The 20,978-nt window shown below is 42.1% G+C and overlaps 1 protein-coding gene across 7 annotated transcripts in view; it reads left to right on the forward strand.

Annotated features, from left to right (window-relative positions):
- The window catches only part of NELL1 (neural EGFL like 1), a 768,366-nt gene that overhangs the window by 544,612 nt on the left and 202,776 nt on the right, over nucleotides 1-20,978 (forward strand). The gene's annotated exons all lie outside the window — the stretch shown is intronic.

The following is a 20,978-nucleotide window of genomic DNA, read 5'->3' on the forward strand; positions in this document are numbered from 1 at the left end:
CCAAACTCCTCAGGGGTCTAGAAGGAACTCTTCTATTCTGAGAACGTTTTTGTTGAAAAGTGGTATATAAATATCCATAGCAGCAGTTCTACTCGCACTTGCACAGTACTTCATGGAATATTATTGAACTTATATTTTTTCTCCTTCCACTCAGTTTTTGTATTCAAGCCATGATGTTGGATTGCAGGTCTTATATAGTGATGCGGGTGGGTTTTCAGAATGGTGTACCCACTTAAACCCATTATGAGCTGATCCAATTCCTCACCAACATTTGATTCTGGCTCAGCACCAGACCTCCCTGGAAGCTTAACACTACTAGATCTAACATTCCAGAATGAAAGGAGGGAAGGATGATGTTGGAGAAGCTATGGCTCTAATTTGTCTTGTGTTAGGGAGAATGAGCAGGGGCATATCTAGGGTGGGGCAGGCAGGGCACGTGCCCCGGGCGCCACTTGAAGGGGGCGCCATTTCTTAATTTTTTTTAAAATGGCCATGAGAAACAAAATGGCCACTGGACATGTTCAAATGGCCTCTGTGAGGCCCTAGGCCATGCCAGGCCTTGCAGAGGCCATTTGAGCAAGTGTGGTGGCCATTTTGTTTTCAGCAGCCATTTTTTAAAAAAAAATTATTTAGAAAAATGACCACCGCACATGCTCAAATGGTGCCTGTGAGGCCCTAGAGGCCAGTGGGAGGAGGGGGAAACTTTGCAGACTGCCCACAGCCTTGAGGAAGTCCCCTGAAGGGGCTACAGGTAATTTTTTTTAAAAAAATTAATATAATATAGGTCACTGTACACATATTCAGATTGGCACTATGTACAGAGAATCAGGGTTTGTGAATACTGCGCTGAAATTTATGAGCTAAGATTGTATTCATTTGCTCTTACTTTGCTTCTTGTGATAAGTGAATTAAATGTGATGTCTTAATAATATGGCTATTAATGGTGAGTTTGTCTTTGAATAAGTGTGAAATCCTTAGTATTAAGGCCCACTGGGAGTTTCTTGTTCTTTCTGTCATTTTAACTGTCTTTCTGAAAGACTAGAATATATTCCAAGCAGTGACACAGTTTACTCTGCATATCCTTTAATTATTTTCAGAGTATCTGGGAAAAGTCAAATTCTCCATTTATTTTTAAAACTTATGTAAACGTGATGCTACAAAGTATAGCAGAGAATTAGACAGGCACTTCTATTTAGTTTTTCCAAGTACACCTCCGCATAATCTATATATATAATTCTCCTGGGTGTGCCTTTTGAATGTGCGTCCCGGCAGCCCAGCTGATTGGCTGGGCTGCGGGGGCGCCTGATTGGTCCTGGCGCACCCAGGAGAATTGGCTGGCTGGGCGGCTGTGGAGGCAAGGCGGCGGGCCAGGCCGTGGCGGCGGCGGTGGGCCAGGCCATGGTGGCAGCGGCGGGCCCCAGCCTGGCCGCAGATGTGAGGCGAGGGCGGCCTGGCCCGGCCCGACAGCGCGGTGGTGGTGGTGTGGCAGGGGCGGCCCGGCCCGGCACCACGGTGGTGGTGGCGGCGGGCCCGGCCCGGCCATGGGTTGTAGACGACAGGTCCAGCCGCGGACCGGCCGAACAACAGGTCCGGCTGCGGCAGTGGCACTTGGCCCGGTGGCGGCGGCACTTGGCCCGGCCACCTGGGCTTGGCACTTGGCGCAGGTGGGGGTAGGGGAGAGGTAGCCGGCCCCAAAGAGGGACGGCCAGAAAGGGGGGGGGCTGAGAAGCGCACAAGAAGCGGGGGAGCGGAGATAGCCGGGCATGCCGACAGGAGGGGGGAACCACGGCTGGGTTCAACTAGAGACGCAGATGTTCTGCGCCCGGGCCCACTAGTATTTAGGTATTTCATGAACCCCAGCATACTGAAATTTGTAGTTTTCCGGCATTTTCTTGGTCTGGCTACGTCCACTGCTAAATAGTTTTTGAAATATTAAAAAGATTAACAAGCTTGGCTTGTATTTTTCAGCTGATATTATGGTAAAGTTATCTGAAAGATGGGTGTCAGATGTTTGGATAGGGGGCGCAATTTCAGTGCTTGCCCTAAGTGCTATTTTCCCTAGATACATCTCTGAGAATGAGAAATTACAGCTTTTGGTTTTTCTGGTTGAAATAAATTTATCTGAACATACTTGAGAGTCTGTGTTACTGCTGGGAATCCTGGGAAGTTAACGATAAGTATTTCACCATCAGCTGTCCTCTCCACCACAATTCCCTCCTGCCTTTCGCAAAGTAATTTGAGAAAGTGAAGGAGAAACCTGTAACAGCAGAGGACTACTAACATCAGAAGACTGGCAGAGAGTTCTTCCTAAGTTTGGTTTCCCCAGTCATTCTTGACTTTTTTTTAAAAAAACCCCAAGCATTCTAAAATAATTATTTGAGAAAGATTAGGGTGACAGATCTAAAAGTAAACCATGTGTAGCTCACATATCTTCTGTAGAACTATTCAGTTTATCAATGTCTTTCAATGACCAATTCATTTCAAAATAGTTTTTCAAATTCACACCATGCAAATATGTATCATGGTGGCATTCATAAGTGTTTATTTCAATTCCTTTTTCAACATTATGCTATGTTATTCCTGGCATTGTACACAAACAGACAAATAAGAGCATTTAATGCTACAGCAGGTGCTGCTGGTATAAGCATTTTTAAAATCATTTTTCTTTGAGCACTTAATTGTATGTTGCTGTGATTTATGTGGGTTAAGTTATGTGGGTTAGCTGGAGTCTGGTTCTTTGCATTATCCATAATTGACAGCTTTCCCAGGATTGTAGAGTGGTTTTTTTAAAGTCCTCATTTAAAAGGCAGGTTTCTCAAGTATCTTCCCTTCATGCTTTACCTGTGAGACTATCAGAGAGTTTAACTGCAGATAAACAAAAATATATTCAAAGTTATTTAATTAGTATGCTGGAAAAAAGAGGAATACACTATTGACTTAATAATAAAGTAAAAAGAATTTATTTATATTACATTATGTTACATTATTTAGTTACTATTTTTGTTCTCTCAGATTGGAAGTGCTGATGATTTGACTGAAAAATTAGATTTTGCTTCTTAATGTTTCTTTCCCCACTAGAGTCAGTGCTATGTTCTAGATTTCATTAAAAACTACTATAACTAGACTTAGGGCCACCTACATGTGATGTTAAGCCCCTTACTAGGACTGATGGACTTGTGTTTAATAATCTTTAATAGAGACTGTTAGAATAGAGGGGCTTTAACCTTGTCTTGGTCATAATCTAGAATGGGAGTGGCTCTGTATGTGCTATTTGTCAAGGGAAAAATGCTTCCATGGTGTCAATGGGAACATGTTCCCCTTGTGAAATAGCATGCATGCAGATTCTGATCTGCATTTGGACCATGGTGGAAGATAGGTTGAAGCCCCTCTGACCCGTACCATAGTCCCATGCATTAGAGGCTCCATTCTAGCTGCTATTTAATCAGATATATTGTTTTATTTATTGCATTTATATCCCGCTCTTCCTCCAAGGAGCCCAGAGCGGTGTACTACATACTTGAGTTTCTCCTCACAACAACCCTGTGAAGTAGGTTAGGCTGAGAGAGAAGTGACTGGCTCAGAGTCACCCAGCAAGTATCATGGCTGAATGGGGATTTGAACTCTGGTCTCCCCGGTCCTAGTCCAGCACTCTAACCACTACACCACGCTGGCCCACATATAAACAAACCATTCTCCCTAATAACACACTTGAACATCATATGCAATTTGGCCCTCAAAGCAGCTCTTGGATTTTGTGAGCCCCAGGCAAAACACCCAAATTTGGTCCACTTCAGTGTTGTTCATGCACATCAAGGCAGTCTTACTCGTGCATCTCAAAGCAGCACCAGGGCCTGCTGCTGTGCTGCTCATTACTGCCACCGCAGTTACCAGCTCCATCGTTCTTTCTCCACTTTTTCCTCTTTCCCTTTTCATCCAGTCCAAAGATAGTGTTCAGCAGCTGGAAGAGAAGCAGTTGCTGCTGTTGCTACCACAGTTCAGGCATTTGCTTACCTGCTTCTTCATTTTGCACCAGTGGGATAGTGGTAGGCAGCAGGATGGGATAGGAGAAGAAGCAAGCTGCTGCCACATCAGTGGACCCAAGTGGTGGAGAGGAGGCAGGCGAATGAGGGAACAAACAAAAATGGTTGCAGTGGTTGCTGCTTCTCCTAGTTCTTACCTTTGCCAAATTGAACTAGAAGGGAAGAGGGAGTGAGCAGAGAAAGAGACAGCAGGAGTGGGAGCTGGCATTGGCCGTTAGGAGCAGCAAATGTCAGGGGCAACTAGTAGGCAGTGCTCCCTCCTGGCACATAGACTTTGTCAAATGCCTGACCACACTGACACTTGATAGTTAAATTTGTTATACCACCTTTCATTAAAACAAATCTCAAGGCAGTTTACAAAATATTTAAAACAATATGAGATTGTAAGACACTTACACAATACAAATATTAAACTGGAATATAATTTATTCCGATTAATCTTTGGCCTGGGTAAGCTGCAATTCTGCATATATTTATATATTCATACTGGTATTTATACATGCAGCTGTCTACAGCAGGAGGCAACATCCAGACAACCGTTCTAAGTTCTTGACTAAATTTTATTGAAATAAATTAGTCATGACTAACTTGTCTTATTGATTTCAATGGTTTCAACTGATTTCAATGTCTTATTGATTTCAATAGTCTCGATGTTGCCCAGTGATTTGCTTTTATCTAGCTGGTTATCAGGGTTGGGGGATGGTGCATGATATGAAGCTATTTTCCAGACCATGTGACAAATTGTAAAGTGAGGTGGAAGTTAGTCAGCCTAGACTGCTTGTAATGAATTATATGCTGACAAGAAAAATGTGGGAAACACAGTAAATGGGAAAAGCAAATTAAATTTTAGAGGTTGAAAAATGAATAGATAGAATGAAGACACAGATTAGGAGCCAGAGCCCCGGAGAAAACTGAATAGGTTACTGTAGTTCATTGGAACTATATGGATGGTATTCGGGAATAAAAGTGTGATAGAAACTGCACAAAAGAAGCATGCAGAGGGAGACAAAAGTTGTATAGAAAAAGAGGATGGGGTACATGATGGCAACTGGAGAGGAAGTACGGAGAGCAAAAAAGCAATAATAATCCAAGATGTAGAGAATTGTAGAAAAAGCAGGAAATTGTAGTAAAGCAGGAAAATGGAATAGTGAAAAAGCAATCACACGAACCAAATGCTTGGAGAACCCAAATACTCATGCTAGCTGAGCAAAGGGGAAGCTCTCCAGTGCTACCAGCATGTCAGTAGAAAAACCTTAGTGGCTCTATCAAAAATGTATGTGGGAGGAGATTTGGGTGATTACGGTGGGAGAACAGCAGTTTTTTGATGTTTGGATGACTGTCAGTTTGGCTTAGAAAATAAGCTGGGATATTTCTACATTATTTAGGAAACATAGGAAACTGCCATATACTGAGTCAGATCATTGGTCTATCTAGCTCAGTATTGTCTTCACAGACTGGCAGTGGCTTCTCCAAGGTTGCAGGCAGGAATCTCTCTCAGCCCTATCTTGGAGAAGCCAGGAGGGAACTTGAAACCTTCTGCTCTTCCCAGAGCGGCTTTATCCCCTGAGGGGAATATCTTGCAGTGCTCACACATCAAGTCTCCCATTCAGATGCAACCGCTCAGAGCCTCTGGATGGGGCAGTTTATAAGTGTAATAAATAAATAGATAAATAAATAATAAACCAGGGCAGACCCTGCTTAGCTATGGGGACAAGTCATGCTTGCTACCACAAGACCAGCTCTCCTCTCCTACATCCAACAATTTGGATGTAGCTTGTCATTTTCTAAGCCAATCCAATACGGGACCCTGAATTCTTCTCAAGCTTGGATTAAATCCAAAGAGTGGGCATATCTCGAATGCTAGGTATGTCAAAGACAGCTGTAGAATGGATACAATTAAATTGTTTTGAAATATTCCTCTCAGCATGGAGGCCCACAGGCACTCCACTGGATTCCCACTCTCTGTAGTGTCTGCCCTGCTAACTTCAATGGAGGATGGAGTCCCTGCATCTGTCCATGTGCAGAGCTTTCCACAATTTAGGGCAATCCTCAAAAACACTAATGCCATTTATTTACCCTGAACAAGGCACGTAGATACCCACAATCACTGTTCTTAATGGATGAGATAATTTCTCTCTGTGTCTGTCATGATTTAATGCATGCTTATGGTTGTGATTTAGGTCAGGGGAATCGAAATATATTTCTGGGTGAAATAATATGGTGTATTAAGTATATGATATTGTGTGTGGCATAAGCTGGATTTTCTTTCTTTCTTTCTTTCTTTCTTTCTTTCTTTCTTTATTTATTTATTTATTTATTTATTTATTTATTTAACTTTACATATTTCTATACTGCCCCAAACTTACATTTCTGGGCATTTTACAGCAAAACACAATAAATGAGGACAGAAAAATTAAAACATTATTTTAAATAAACAACAGCAAAAATTTAAAACATTACAATTTAAAAATTTAAAACAATGTTTTAAAACAGTGTTAAAACTATTAAAACAGTATTTAATTAAAAGCCTGGGTGAACAGATGTGTCTTTTTTTTTTTTAATTGTCAGAGATGGGGAGGCTCTAATTTCAGGAGGGAGCACATTCCAAAACCTTGGGGCAGCAACAGAGAAGGCCCATCCCTGAGTAACCACCAGACGAGCCGGTGGCAACTGCAGATGGCCCTCACCTGATGATCTCAGTGGGTGGTGGGGCTCATGACTTCATTTGGTGAGGTTTTATTATCCCCATAAAAACTAAGTCATGCCTATGTTGCTTTTATTGCTAGTGGTGACAGATAAGTAGTGAGTGAGATGGGGTCAACCTAATGCAGGAGTGCACAACAAATACCCTGGTGGGCCAGAATCAACCATGACTTGGTGCATAGGAGCGGAGGTCAATTTTCAACACAATAATTATTATTACATTAAAATTATATTTAGAAATATTAAAGAAAGAAGTTTTGGTTACTGGTCAACTCCTCCCTCCATTAAGGGACACACAGTTTTTAATTGTGGATTGCCAGAATATAGGCCTTATCACTTTCAGGCTGTAATTCTAGGCATGTTTATTGAGAAATAAGCCTCAGTGGGTTCACTGTATTTCTGAGTAAAGACACACAGGATGGAGCTGTAAGGCAGTTTCCAGTTCTCATGATGCTGCAGGATACCTGGGGGCTAGTAAAAATGTCCCCTCAGGCTGAATCCAACCCCCAGGCATCTTTTTGTGCAGGCCTGACCTACTGCATCCAAATACAGTATTCTATTGAAAGAGCCCAAGGAAGAAGGTTATTGTTACCATCATGAGTCATTGCTGTCTGGTATTAATACAAATACTTGGGTGCTTAAATGGTAGAAGAGAGAGAGAAACCTAGCATTGTGCCTAAATGAAGCCATTTTGGTGGGGGCTAAAATGGCACATGCATGATACTAAAAAGCAGCTTGTCTTTCAACAGAAAAAGATCAAATAGGCAAACTGAATTTCAGAGTGTTTTATGCACTTTAGTAAACTAATGGATGAGGAAATCTATTGACCCAGAAACGTGCAGGGAGAATGCGAAAATGGAAAAAAGTAGGTTTGTTGTAAATATTAAAAATAAAGTATAAATAAATAAAGAGTTCATAGAAATGTAAGTTTGGATTTGTTCAGAGTAAAGAATCAAATCCTGACAGCCTAGGATAGTTTAGCCTCATTCTTCATTGAGTTTTTTTTGTTTGATATTTTACTTATTACTTAAGATATTTTTACCTAACATTTTGATTTAAAAAGCCTTCAAGGTAGCCTACAAAAACAAAATTACATAAAATTTTGAACTTTGCTCATTTCTTCAACTATCAGCATCTCCCATGGATCTGCAGCCTGGCTGGCTGCAGATGGAATGGCTGCAGATGGACACAGCTCTCAGAGGGGAGTAGGCAAATGACAGTTTGGTCCCAGCCAGGTTGCTGGAGGTGAGCAGATACCGCTGGAATGGCTGCAGATGTGTACAGTACTTAGAGGGTATAAGCCAGAAGACAGTTGGTCTCAGCCAGCCTGGCTCCTTGACATCTCTCTCCAGTGACTGATAGGGATGTGCAAACAGGTTCTACATTTGTATGTTATTTCTCTGTGTGAACCGCCCTGAGCCATTTTTGGAAGGGCGGTATAGAAATTGGATAAATAAATAAATAAATAAATAAATAAATAAATAAATAAATAAATAAACTGGTTTGATATTTCAAAGGTTTGGGGTCAAGCCGAACCACCTCCGGCTCAACCCTGGCCAGACACCACCACCCCCGGCCGTTTGGGGGGGTGTGTGTTTGTGAGCCTTTTTACATTAAAAAATATTTTTAGTACTTGCCCCCTCTGGGGAGTTTCTATGAGGCCACAGGGGCCCCTGCAGAGGTTTCCCCTCCCCCGCCAGCCTCTGGCCTCATGACCCAGGCCAAAAAGAGGCCTGGCTTTTTTTAATGTAAAAAAGACTTGTGAACCCCAAGCGAACTGAACCGGGGGGTTCAATGGGGGGCAAAACTGAACTGGCCCAGTCCGGTTTAGATCTGGTTCGGATTTGAACCAAACCGGGCCAGCCGGTTTTGTGCACGCTCCTAGTGTCTATCTTATGTTTCTTTTTAAGATTGTGAGTCCTTTGGGGTCAGAGAGCCTTTTTATTTATTTATATCTATGTAAACCACTTTGGGAACTTTTGTTGAAAAGCGGTATATAAATATTTGTCATATTCATATTCCTTCTCCTGTAGCCTGAATGTTAGTGTAATGCCTGAACAAAAACTGGGCATGGAATGCACCATCCTAGAAAGTGCTATCACCAATAACAGGAATTAGTAAGGTCTTATTAATTTACTGATTTTCTAATATAGAAACCTATTATCATATATGTTAGTTATCTTGATAAAAGCAGGCTTAGTTCTTTCTTAGATATATTTGGCTGAGGCAATTACTACTTGCTCCAGGTAACCAGGTGAATGTCTATAGACAAGCCTGAGTTACTCTCATAATTATTTTGCGTTTTGTGCATTCTTCTGAAACAGAAAGTTCCTCATGGCTTCACCTCTTCATCCTGCATATTCATTCTTATTCCTCATGGCTTCACCACTTCATCCTGCATATTCATTCTGATGCTGAGTTTTCCTGATATCTTGGATCCTGCAAGACTTGCGGGGGGTGGGGGGCTGGAATCCTGAGAGCTGGTTTTGGTCTATACATGAACCAGTATGATGTGAGAACGAGGTGGTATTGTTTAGAAGTGGTAGACTATACCACTTCAGACTACAGGAATGGACCACACTTGTGAAGACTCTTCTATATAAACAACTCATTGCAAGAAGAAAACAAGTTCTAGTAAGAACTAATCAGCCTACTTTCCTTTCTCTGTCTCTACAACTGGACTAAATTTGGTTCAAATTGAGGTCCACAAGCTAGATCTCTTGCACCTCAATGTTCACGTGTCTGACATCTTGGATTGGGGTGGATGACATCATTACAAACTACACCATTGAGGTGTCCCTGTGTGTCACTCACTACAACTCTACCAAATTTGGTCCAAATTGGTTAGACAATCCTCAAGTTAGTATATTTGCACCTCAAAAATTCACATGCCCGACATCTTGGATTGGGGTGGTTGACATCATCACAAAGTATGACATTGAGGTTTCCCCCTATGTCCCTACAGTGGTAGCAAATTTGGTTCAAATCGGTTAAGCGGTTCATAGGTTGACCCAGTTGCACCTCAAAGTTCATGTGTCCACCATCTTGAAATGCAGTGGGTGACAAAATCACAAATTACACCGTTGAGGAGTCCCTATGTGTCCCTACAGCTGTACCCAGTTTAGTTGATATTGGTCCAGGTGTTGCAAAGTTGATAGGAGGGACACATGGGTGCACACACACAGAATGCCGGGTGATCTCATAAAAGAGGAAAGGAGGGGAGGGAAATCCCACCGTGACTGTGGCAAACATATACAAATAATATAAAGCAACCAAACTGTGGAAATATATATTGAAGACAATAAACCAATAGTAAAATAATCTCTAATTACTGATGCTCATGAACCAAAAATCACAGAATTGGGCAATAATAACAATATGTACAATAATATTCAAACCATCACATAATACAAAATATAAGAATATAAACATATGCAATAACAGTCCAACATTTCCAGAGGAAAGTCAGCACCCCTCTTTCTTTTGCCCTCAACTACATCTCTACACGTTTAGTGTGTATTTTCTTGAATGGGCATGAGGGTTAAGTCAAGTGAATGCTGACTTCCACACCTCATTGAGACTACGTTTGATGTGGCTTTTCTGCAGTTTGGAACTTTCATTACTGTATGGATGACATTGAACTTTGCCCATTTATTCAGCAGCCCTATTTTGTCTTGCTGGTCACATCTCCTCTGGAAATGTTGGACTGTTATTGCATATGTTTATATTCTTGTATTTTGTATTATGTGATGGTTTGAATATTATTGTACATATTGTTATTATTGCCCAATTCTGTGATTTTTGGTTCATGAGTATCAGTAATTAGAGATTATTTTACTATTGGTTTATTGTCTTCAATATATGTTTCTACAGTTTAGTTGCTTTATATTATTTGTATATGTTTGCCACAGTCACAGTGGGATTTCCCTCCCCTCCTTTCCTCTTTTTTGATTGATTCCGTGATTGCCCTTGTTTGTGTTTGGGTGATCTCATAAGCCTACTGGAAAGCAGGCTAACTAGCACATTAGAGACCAGACTAGTTAGAATCTTCCTTTATGATTTGTTAATGCTTTTTACTTGCAGTGGCATGTTTATGTGGGGCAGCTTTCAAAATTGGTATCTCCGTTTATTCTAGCACCTCATTCTGCTTCATGTGTAGACCAGACATTTCTCTTTATTTTCTACTAATCCTTGGCAATATTATAAATACCTCACAGTAAAGGTAGAATGTAGCTTTCACATATAACAGCTTTTTCAGCCCAAACCAAAACTCTTTATAGACTGTTCGTAACATGTTCACTTTATATGCCATTGAAATATGTCACAGCCAGTAGCACAGTCATAACTTCAATGGCTTTTTGACAAGAAGAATGCTATGTGTGGTTGAAATTTCAGGATAAAAATAAAACAGAATAGTAATTTTCACCCTCCCTGAAGACATGCTGATCCAGCACAATAAATCTGTAGTTGCCTGTGAATATGGATATCATGTACGTGCTAAAGAACCACTCTAAAATGATGATGGTCCACATTAAATGAAGAGGTGTTAAATTAATAAGTTCAGAACATCTAAGCCTTAAAAATCCATTGCAAAACCCAGAGCATTGAAAAAAAGAGCACTGTAGTCCATTCAGAACATATATGCCTTTTAGTTAGGAACATTTAAACATCTGTTCTTAATGCCAGATTTTGTTTTTGCAAAGTAGATATACATGAATCTGAGCTACAAATTAATACAGTTGAAAGCTGAATATATACTAAATGGAAGAACAGCATTGTTACAAAATTACAAGATAATTAAGAGTTATTGCACAGCAGAACTCCCAAAAGCCAACAATTCTTTGTAATTGGATCAAGTCAGACATTGCAAGAAGTGACATGTTGATACTTGGGATATTGACAAGAACCTACCTAAGGAATGAGATGAACTGTGAATACGATATTTCTCTTGACAAGTGGAACTTGGGATATATTAGCATAATTCTCTTTACTGAAGTTTAATTTAAGGTCCTATGTACATGGTCAAACGTAGATGTACTTTGCACAGGAAAGAAGTACCCAGGTATAGAGAGAGATACTAAAATGAATGAGAGAGAATGGCCATTTAAATGCATTGGTTCCTTCAAATATGTTCCTATGGCCATTCTCTCATTCATTTTAGTATGTCCCTATGTACCTGAAGTACTTTCTTCCTGAAGTTTTTTCAGAAAAGTAACTGAAGAAAAGTTTAGCCCCTCAGGAATTATTAGTGCTGTGGCTCAGGACATTCTCACATATTGACTTGGTCAAGGGAACGGAAGTCATTAGTGAACATCTGAAAAATACAGCATCCAGATGAAATCGGGTGCAAACATTCTGAGATTTATTTATCACAATCAGGGATGCATTGCACTGCTGAGTAGGAGGAAGAGAAGAGGTGGCAGAGGAAGAGATTAGCATTGAATTCCACAGGATGGGGCGAGTGGGAAGTAAGTGAGTGAGTGACTCGGGGTGGGGATGAACAAGTGAGGGACTCACTGAGGGGGGAGTGAGTAACTAGCCTCGTCCCCTCTCTTCAACTAACCTGACTGCTGCTTTAAACTGGGCTCTTTTCAGGCCTCAAGTGACTGGCAAGCAGCCCTTCATCAACTGCCGGGGTCATTCTGCCCACTGTAAGATGCAGCTATGTCTGTCCACACACCTGCTGGCACCACCGCCTTTTCCATCCATTTTCTCTCATTCTCCTTCCCTATTTTGTGCTGCTGCTCTCCCCCACCCCCGCTGCTTTCTTCCACCTTCAGATCTCATTCTCCACTCTCTTTCATGCAGAGGCAGCAGCACAGCATTGCCTGCATGCGGTGAAAGAGGCAGAGACTGATGAAGCAAAAAATGATGACGCTAGGAGGGCAGTGGTGGAGGGTGAGACAAGAAAGGCAGCCTCTGCTTGAGGTGAAAGAGGTGACTAGTGCAACAAGAATGGGAGTGCTACTGCTGTGCTGCATATATTGCCCCCCCCCCCCGTTGTGCTGCTGGCAGCTGGTTTAGTTGGTGCAAGGCCTTGGGCTCATCTCAAGGTTGAAGGATGTGTGTACATGCAGACACTTCAACTTCCATTTCCTTTTGTCTGATAGAGCCCTGACCCCAGACAACTTCACTGGTCAGGCATGGAGAAATGGCAGGGGCATGGCATAGGTCAGCACACACTCAAGCCTTTAAAGCCCTTGAGCTCTTGGCCAGTGCCCAGCTTGGCTAACCTACTATGCCCTGAAAGCTGTGAACTGTATGTATCTAAACCTGCCAGGGAGATAGAATTCAGTTAAGCCAAGGAGAAAGAATTGACTCTGAAAGGGAGATTTAGATTATTAGTCTTTGTAGGGGATGCTCCATCATGGTCCAGATGATTAGGAGACTCAGATGAAACATTTATCTCTTCAAACAGATGCTGTACTCATGGCTGATGCAGGGGCTGAGGCTTCCTCACACATCAACACCAATCCAGACTGTTAATGTGTATTATTATTGTTTACACAATCAGACAGGTGTTATTGACTGGTTTGTTTTATCCAGACATCGAGTTCTTCCCATGGACCTGGGATGGCTTAATTTTATTGTCAATATCGTTGTTGTTGTTATTATAGATATTGTCGCAGAATATAGGCTGTTCCGAGTAAAGCTGCTTTTTGTAATTGGCTGATGGTGATTTCTGCGGCCCCTATGGTGTTGTGGTGCTCTTCACGTTGTTTTGGAATTGCACCTAGGGTGCCAATTACCACTGGGATTATGTTGGTCTTTTTCTGTATGTAACTATTAGCAATGAAGCACAGGAGTAGAAAATGAAAGTGACAGTGGACCAAAACTTGCTATGAATATGACCAAACACAGACTAGAGCCCATTTTGGGGCCTACTCTATGGAAATTGTACTACTCTGTGGAAATTGTGGAAGCAAAGAGAGCTCTTATCTGCCACAATTTGTCCACAAGAGCTGATCAGTGGCGCTCTTCCTAACATAACGCTCTTCCTAACTTTTTCATCTTGCATCCTCAAATTGGCTTGAGGATTTATGTATGACCAGTTTACAAAACACTTTGCAGATAAAATAGCTTGTATCCACTGTGATTTGGAATTGCCAATGGAAACAGCAACAGACTTTACAGGATAGTTATGATGATGATGAATGAGGATTTCCATGAATCAATTCATACACTTAAAGTACAATTTACAAAAGCTAAAATTGTGCCGTCGACCCCTGGCGACCACAGAGCCATGTGGTTTTGGTAGCATACCGGAGGAGTTTACCATTTCCTTCTCCCGCGCAGTATGAGATGATGCCTTTCAGCACCTTCCTATATTGCTGCTGCCTGATATAGGCATTGGCCATAGTCTGGGAAACATACCAGCGGAGATTCGAACCAACAACTTCTTGCTTCCTAGGCAGCTTACTTCCCCACTGTTCCATTAGGTGGCTGGTTATTAAATAATAAATGATTTGATCATTTCAATATTCAGAAGCAAACACTTCAATTCAGTTTCAAACATATGTTAGGCAAAAGTCATGTTCTACATATTATGCAAGTTCTTGGACTTTATCTTACTTGTAAAAAAATTGTTGCCATTATGTATACCACCTAGAGATACACATATCAGGCGGTATAGCCATATGACAAATAAATACTATGCTGATTTTATTTTATTTATTTATTTACATATTTTTATACCGCCCAAATCCTACATCTCTGGGCGGTCTGAATCTAATCTCCATTAGATTAGAGTCACCTGGATACAAAGAATTGTGTATAGTGCAGATATATTTTCAATTTGGTTATCTCAGGCATCACAATATTTTTTTCTTTGTAAATTCTGAGATTTGTTTTTAAAATACAAAAGTAGCAGAAATTTACTCAACGATTCCCATGACTTCTCTGCATGCGTTACTACAGTTTTCTTTTAAACTCATTGAATTTGTTGACTTACTGCTGTTGGCTTTCCTTCAAATGATCCTACCTCATAAAATTTCCATTTGAAGGTATTAATGGCTCATATGGAAATAAATTATCAGCATGTGTTAGAAATTTTATTTTGTTTTAGTATTTTATAATTTTGTTTTCCATTTCTATTCTGGCATATTGATTTGTCCTGATGTTCTTTCTTTTCTTTTTGACAAAAAATAAAAATTCAAAAGCAGGGTATGGTATATCTAAGTTTTTCTTAGTGCCCTGTTGCTTTTAAGGCCAGCTTTAAATGTCCCAGGAAGGTCATATTGGAAATTCCACCCATAGAGGCCCAGCAGTCATTGCTGTCTGTGCCCTCAATTGCTTTGTAGTCTCACGCCATCTCTTCACATCCTATTTAGAACATATTTGCAGGGAAGAGATCCATTCAGTGCCCTTCATTGTATTATCTGCTGATAACGATTGGTTCTTTTCAATGATAGAGAAGAAAGATGGAATCTCTGCACATTGCCAGCCAAGGACCCCCCACATTCTCTTTGTGAAGGAAAAGCTCTGTAATGAGGATTGATTCTTCTGGTATTCCTTTTGTGTCTAGTAACTCAAACTGGCAACAGTAAATCTTCCATTTCTTTTAGGTGGAAGGCTTTAGATTGAATTCGGAGCACATCTCACCAATACACATCCTCTCAAGATATTAGCATCACTTTTCCATAGCTGGCAGCTATTTTTACAGGTTTGCTTAACTTAAGGGGATGCTAAGTTAACGTACAGGAAGAAACATGCTTCTCTAGTAAGACTCCTGCTGGGCTGATTAGTTTATGGAAAGACCTATTTTTAAAAGGAATAAATATGTCGGGTTACTTGGAACCATCCTCCCTCCCTTCCTTCCTGTAAACTTCAGCAAGAACACTTTTCTTAAAATGTCCAGCACTTGCAGATCCATTAGGTTTCTTACATATAATGGGCATCAATATCTGCCTATTTTGAAAAACGGAGGCACTATAATAATAGTTGCTTGGAAAAAAGAGAGCTGAATATCCTTCATACGTGACGTATGCGGCGTGCGCGGCAGCGTCAGAGACGAGTGTGTGCGCAGGGTGCATGCGCGCCACTAGCTCTCGTCTCGTTTGCACCTTAAGGAACAACGACGGGGGCAGGGGTGGCAGGGAGGAACCCTGCCGCCCCAAGAAGATTTTTCAAAGGACCAGCGCCGGAGGGGGAAGAGCGGCGGGGGGTGGTAAGTACTACCCCCCCGCTTAAAGTTACAGTCCCACACCCATCCGAATCTCTGGACCCCCAGGCCGCCGGACGGGTCCGGAGGTCATTCCAATGGTGCCTGACCAAAACCATGCACACCCCTAACTGATAAATAATACATCCTGTTAATAAAGTGCTTGCTTATCATAAAATGTAATATAGTGACTGATGTAATAGTAGATGTCTCATTTCTGCAACACCTCCTATTGAGCAAAAGAAGCACCTTTTAAAGTGGTGATTTTCTCCTTTTTAGCAGGAGAAAAGCAAATGGCCCTATCTAATGCCACTACAGCTGGTGTCTACTTTATGTTCTTTTAGATTTTGAGCCCTTTGGGACAGGGACCACTTTATTTATTATTTAAGATTCTGTGTAAAAGGCTTTGAAAATGACTATTGAAAAATTGTATACATATAAATAGTATTATTATTATTATCTTGTTTACACAGTCAGACAGGTGTTATTGACTGGTTTGTTTTATCCAGACATCGAGTCCTTCCCAAGGACCTGGGATAGCTGAATTTTGTTGTCAGTTGTTATAGATATCGTCGCAGAATATAGGCTGTTCCCAGTAAAGCTGCTTTTTGTAATTGGCTGATGGTGATTTTTGTGGCCCCTATGGTGTTGAGGTGCTCTTCAAGGTCTTTTGGAACTGCACCCAGGGCGCCAATGACCACTGGGATTATTTGGGTCTTTTTCTGCCACAGCCTTTCAATTTCAATTTGTAGATCTTTGTATTTGGTGATTTTTTCTATTTCTTTTTCTTCTATTCTGCTATCCCCTGGTATTGCTATGTCGATTATTTTAACTTGTTTTTCTTTCTTCTCGACTACAGTGATATCTGGTGTATTGTGTGGCAGATGTTTGTCTGTTTGTAGTCGGAAGTCCCATAATATTTTTACATCTTCATTTTCATCAACTTTATCAATTGTATGGTCCCACCAATTTTTGGCTACAGGTAGCTTGCATTTTTTGCAGATGTTCCAGTGTATCATCCCTGCTACCTTGTCATGCCTTTCTTTGTAGTCAGTCTGTGTGATCTTTTTACAACAGCTGATGAGGTGGTCCACGGTTTCATCTGCTTCTTTACAAAGGCGGCACTTGCTGTTTGTGGTTGATTTTTCTAGGGATGTGCATAAAACCGGTTCTCCCGGTTCGGTTCGGATCTGAACCGGGTCCGAACCGGACCAGGGTGGTTCGGTTTTGGTTTTGCCGAACCACCCCCCCGGTTTGGTTCGCATCCGAACCGGTTCGGATCCGAACCGAACCGGTTCGGATCTCAAAAAATAGCTGGTTTGAAAGGGGACCTTGTGTTCTACCTGCCACCCAAATTTCAAGTCGATTGGACCTTCCTCTGATTTTTGGCGATTTTTTAAAGTTTTAGTAACTTTGGGGCAGTTCGGGGGCATAGCATGGGATCTGGGCAAAAGGAGTGGGGTGGGGTGGTAGTGCCTAATGGGTGCAGGCTACCACCCCAATTTCAGGGGGATTGGGCAAAGGGCTGATTTTTGGTAAATTTCTGAAAATTTCATATCTTTGGGGCAGATTGGGGCATATTGGGGCAGAAAGTGGGGGCTGGGGCAGAATAGTGGGGTGTGGTGGTAGTGCCTAATGGGTGGAGGCTACCACCACAATTTCAGGGGGTTTGGACAAAGGGGTGATTTTTTGAGAATTTTTGAAGTTTTAGTGACTTTGGGGCAGTTTGGGGGCAGAAAGTGGATCTGCCCCAAAATAGTGGGGTGGGATGGTAGTGCCTAATGGGTGGAGGCTACCACCCCAATTTCAGGGGGATTGGGCAGGGGGCTGATTTTTTGAGAATTTTTGAAGTTTGGGTGTCTTTGGGGCAGATTGGGGGCAGAAAGTGGATCTGCCCCAAAGGAGTGGGGTGGGCTGGTAGATAGTGCCTAATGTGTGGAGGCTACCACCCATCCCCAATTTAAGATTGATTGGGCAGAGGGGTGAATTATGGTGAATAGAAAAGGTGTGAATTCTCATTCTATCATAGCAAATGAGATATTTTTCAATTAAACAACTCTCATGACCCCACTTTCACTTTTTCACACTTTCCTTTACTATGAATAATATGAGGAAGTAATCAATTTAGCACACTTCACCTTATGAAGACAAACCTCATACAAATAAATTCACCATAATTCACCCCTCTGCCCAATCACTCTTAAATTGGGGATGGGTGGTAGCCTCCACCCATTAGGCACTATCTACCAGCCTACCCCACTCCTTTGGGGCAGATCCACTTTCTGCCCCCAATCTGCCCCAAAGACACCCAAACTTCAAAAATTCTCAAAAAATCAGCCCTCTGCCCAATCCCCCTGAAATTGGGGTGGTAGCCTCCACCCATGAGGCACTACCACCCCACCCCACTATTTTGGGGCAGATCCACTTTCTGCCCCCAAACTGCCCCAAAGTCACTAAAACTTCAAAAATTCTCAAAAAATCACCCCTTTGTCCAAACCCCCTGAAATTGGGGTGGTAGCCTCCACCCATTAGGCACTACCACCACACCCCACTATTCTGCCCCAGCCCCCACTATCTGCCCCAATATGCCCCAATATGCCCCAAAGATATGAAATTTTCAGAAATTTACCAAAAATCAGCCCTTTGCCCAATCCCCCTGAAATTGGGGTGGTAGCCTGCACCCATTAGGCACTACCACCCCACCCCACTTCTTTTGCCCAGATCCCATGCTATGCCCCCGAACTACCCCAAAGTCACTAAAACTTTAAAAATGCACCAAAAATCAGCCCTTTGCCCAATCCCCCTGAAATTGGGGTGGTAGACTCTACCCATTGGGCACTACCACCCCACCCCAAAATTTTGCCCCTGGGCCCCTTTTTACCCCCCCGAATCGATTCGGATTCGGATTCGGATTAAATCCGAATCCGAACCAAATCAAGGGTGATTCGGTTGACCCAGATTCGGGCACAAAACAGAACAGGGGTGATTCGGTTCGGGTCCGAGCCAAATCACCCGAAATCCCAAATTGCACACCCCTACTAAGCACACACACAGAGAAGAAGCAGGAGGCGGAGTGTGGATTCTATGATAGCATATTAGAGTGGATTGATGGTGTCTCATTGAAAATCTCATTTGCTATCATAGAATCCACACTCAATACCTCAGAAACAAGAGAACCCTGTACCCATGGGGGTGCCCCTACCAGAGATCCCTGTACCCCATGGGTTAGAAACCCATGGGGGTGGTTGGCACCCTATGTGCACTACACCACCACTTGCTCTGGGCCACCCCAGCACCCCCATGTGCACTTATAGGGCTGCTGAAAGCTCCATTATAACTTATTATGAGGAAAAACCTTAAAGACGCGTAAACTTCAAAAATCACTTAAAAATCACCTCTTTGCCCAATTCCTTTCAAATAATTCTGATAGCTTCCTTGCCCACCCTGGGAACTACCACCCACCACACTGCACTCTACGACACCCCTTTCCCCCCGACGTGAAGCTATACATTTGCTGCAATCCTAATTATTCTCTATGAGGAATTCAAAAACACTTAACAATTCACCAATAATCAGAGGAGTGTCCAATTGCCTTGAGATTTTTTGGGTGGTAGGCACCCATGCCTGTCTACCACCCACCCTGCTTTTGTGCTCCTAGGTCCTCCACAACAGGGGATATGGACTGGTTCGTGTCCCATTATACTCAATGAGAAAAATAATTAAAAATATTTCAAATATTCATAAAAAATCATAGGGGTGTCTGATTGCTTCAGGGTTTGCATGGTTGTTGGCACCCATGAGTGCTCCACAATAAGAATTAATGGCCTGGTTCGGGTCCCATTATATCCTATGAGAGAAAAATAAAAATATTTTTCAAAAATTCATAAAAAATCGTACGAGTGTCCGATTGCTTTGGGGTTTGGGTGACAGGTACCCCTGGGTGCCAGCTACCATCGGACCAATTTTCAGCTTTCTGAACCGATCCAAACCGGTCCGAACCGGTTCGAAACGAACCACCCCCAGTTCGGTTCGGATTCGAACCGAACCAGGGGTGGTTCAGTTCGATCCGAACCTCCGAACCGGAACCGGTTCGGACCCGAACCGGTTCGGATCCGAACCGGTTCGCACATCCCTAGATTTTTCTACGTTTGCTCTTATTGCATTTGTTCTTAGTGCCTGTTCTTGTGCAGCCAGTATTAAACCCTCTGTTTCTTTCTTCAAGTAACCATTCTTAAGCCATTGCCAGATCTTGGTGATGTCTGATTTTCCACTTATATTTTGCAAATATTGACCATGAAGGGGCTTATTTTTCCATTTTTCTGCTCGGTTCTTGACTTGTTCTTTCTTGTAGGCCAGCTTTGTTTCATTGGTGTTGAATAGTTTCGCGTTATTGACCATTTGAAGTGCATCGTCTTCACTGTCCTTGATATAGGCCTCTTTTCTCCTCCTCTACTGTTTGATGGACTTGCAGCATTCCTCTTCCACCTGAGCTGCGAGGGAGGTATAGTCTATCGGCATCACTGTGGGGGTGCAGAGCATGATTGATGGTCATGATTTTCCTGGTCTTACGATCTAGCGTCTCTAGCTCTGCCTGGGTCCAGTCTATTATTCCTGCAGTGTATCTGATAACAGGTATAGCCCAGGTGTTTATGGCTTGTATGGTGTTCCCGCCATTGAGTTTGGACTTGAGGATTTTTCTAACTCTCCTGATGTATTCACTTCCAATTTTTCTTTTAACTTCAGTGTGTGCAATGTTATCAGCCTGGAGAATGCCCAAGTATTTGTAAGGTTCTTTCTCTTCCAGGTTCTTGATCGTGCTTCCATTGGGCAGTTCGATTCCTTCTGTTTTTGTTATTTTCCCTCTATTCATTATTAATACAGTACACTTGTCTAGTCCAAACTCCATTGCTATATCGCTACTGTATTCAGTAAACACGGACAGTGTTTAGCAATGATTCAGTTTCTGACTGGGACTTTCCATACAACTTCAGATCGTCCATGTATAGCAGATGGTTGATTTTACTTGATGTTTTAGATGTTTGGTATCCGAGGCCTGTTTTGTTGAGTATTTGTGA

Source organism: Hemicordylus capensis, chromosome 1 (assembly GCF_027244095.1).
Source record: "Hemicordylus capensis ecotype Gifberg chromosome 1, rHemCap1.1.pri, whole genome shotgun sequence".
Lineage (NCBI taxonomy): Eukaryota > Metazoa > Chordata > Lepidosauria > Squamata > Cordylidae > Hemicordylus > Hemicordylus capensis.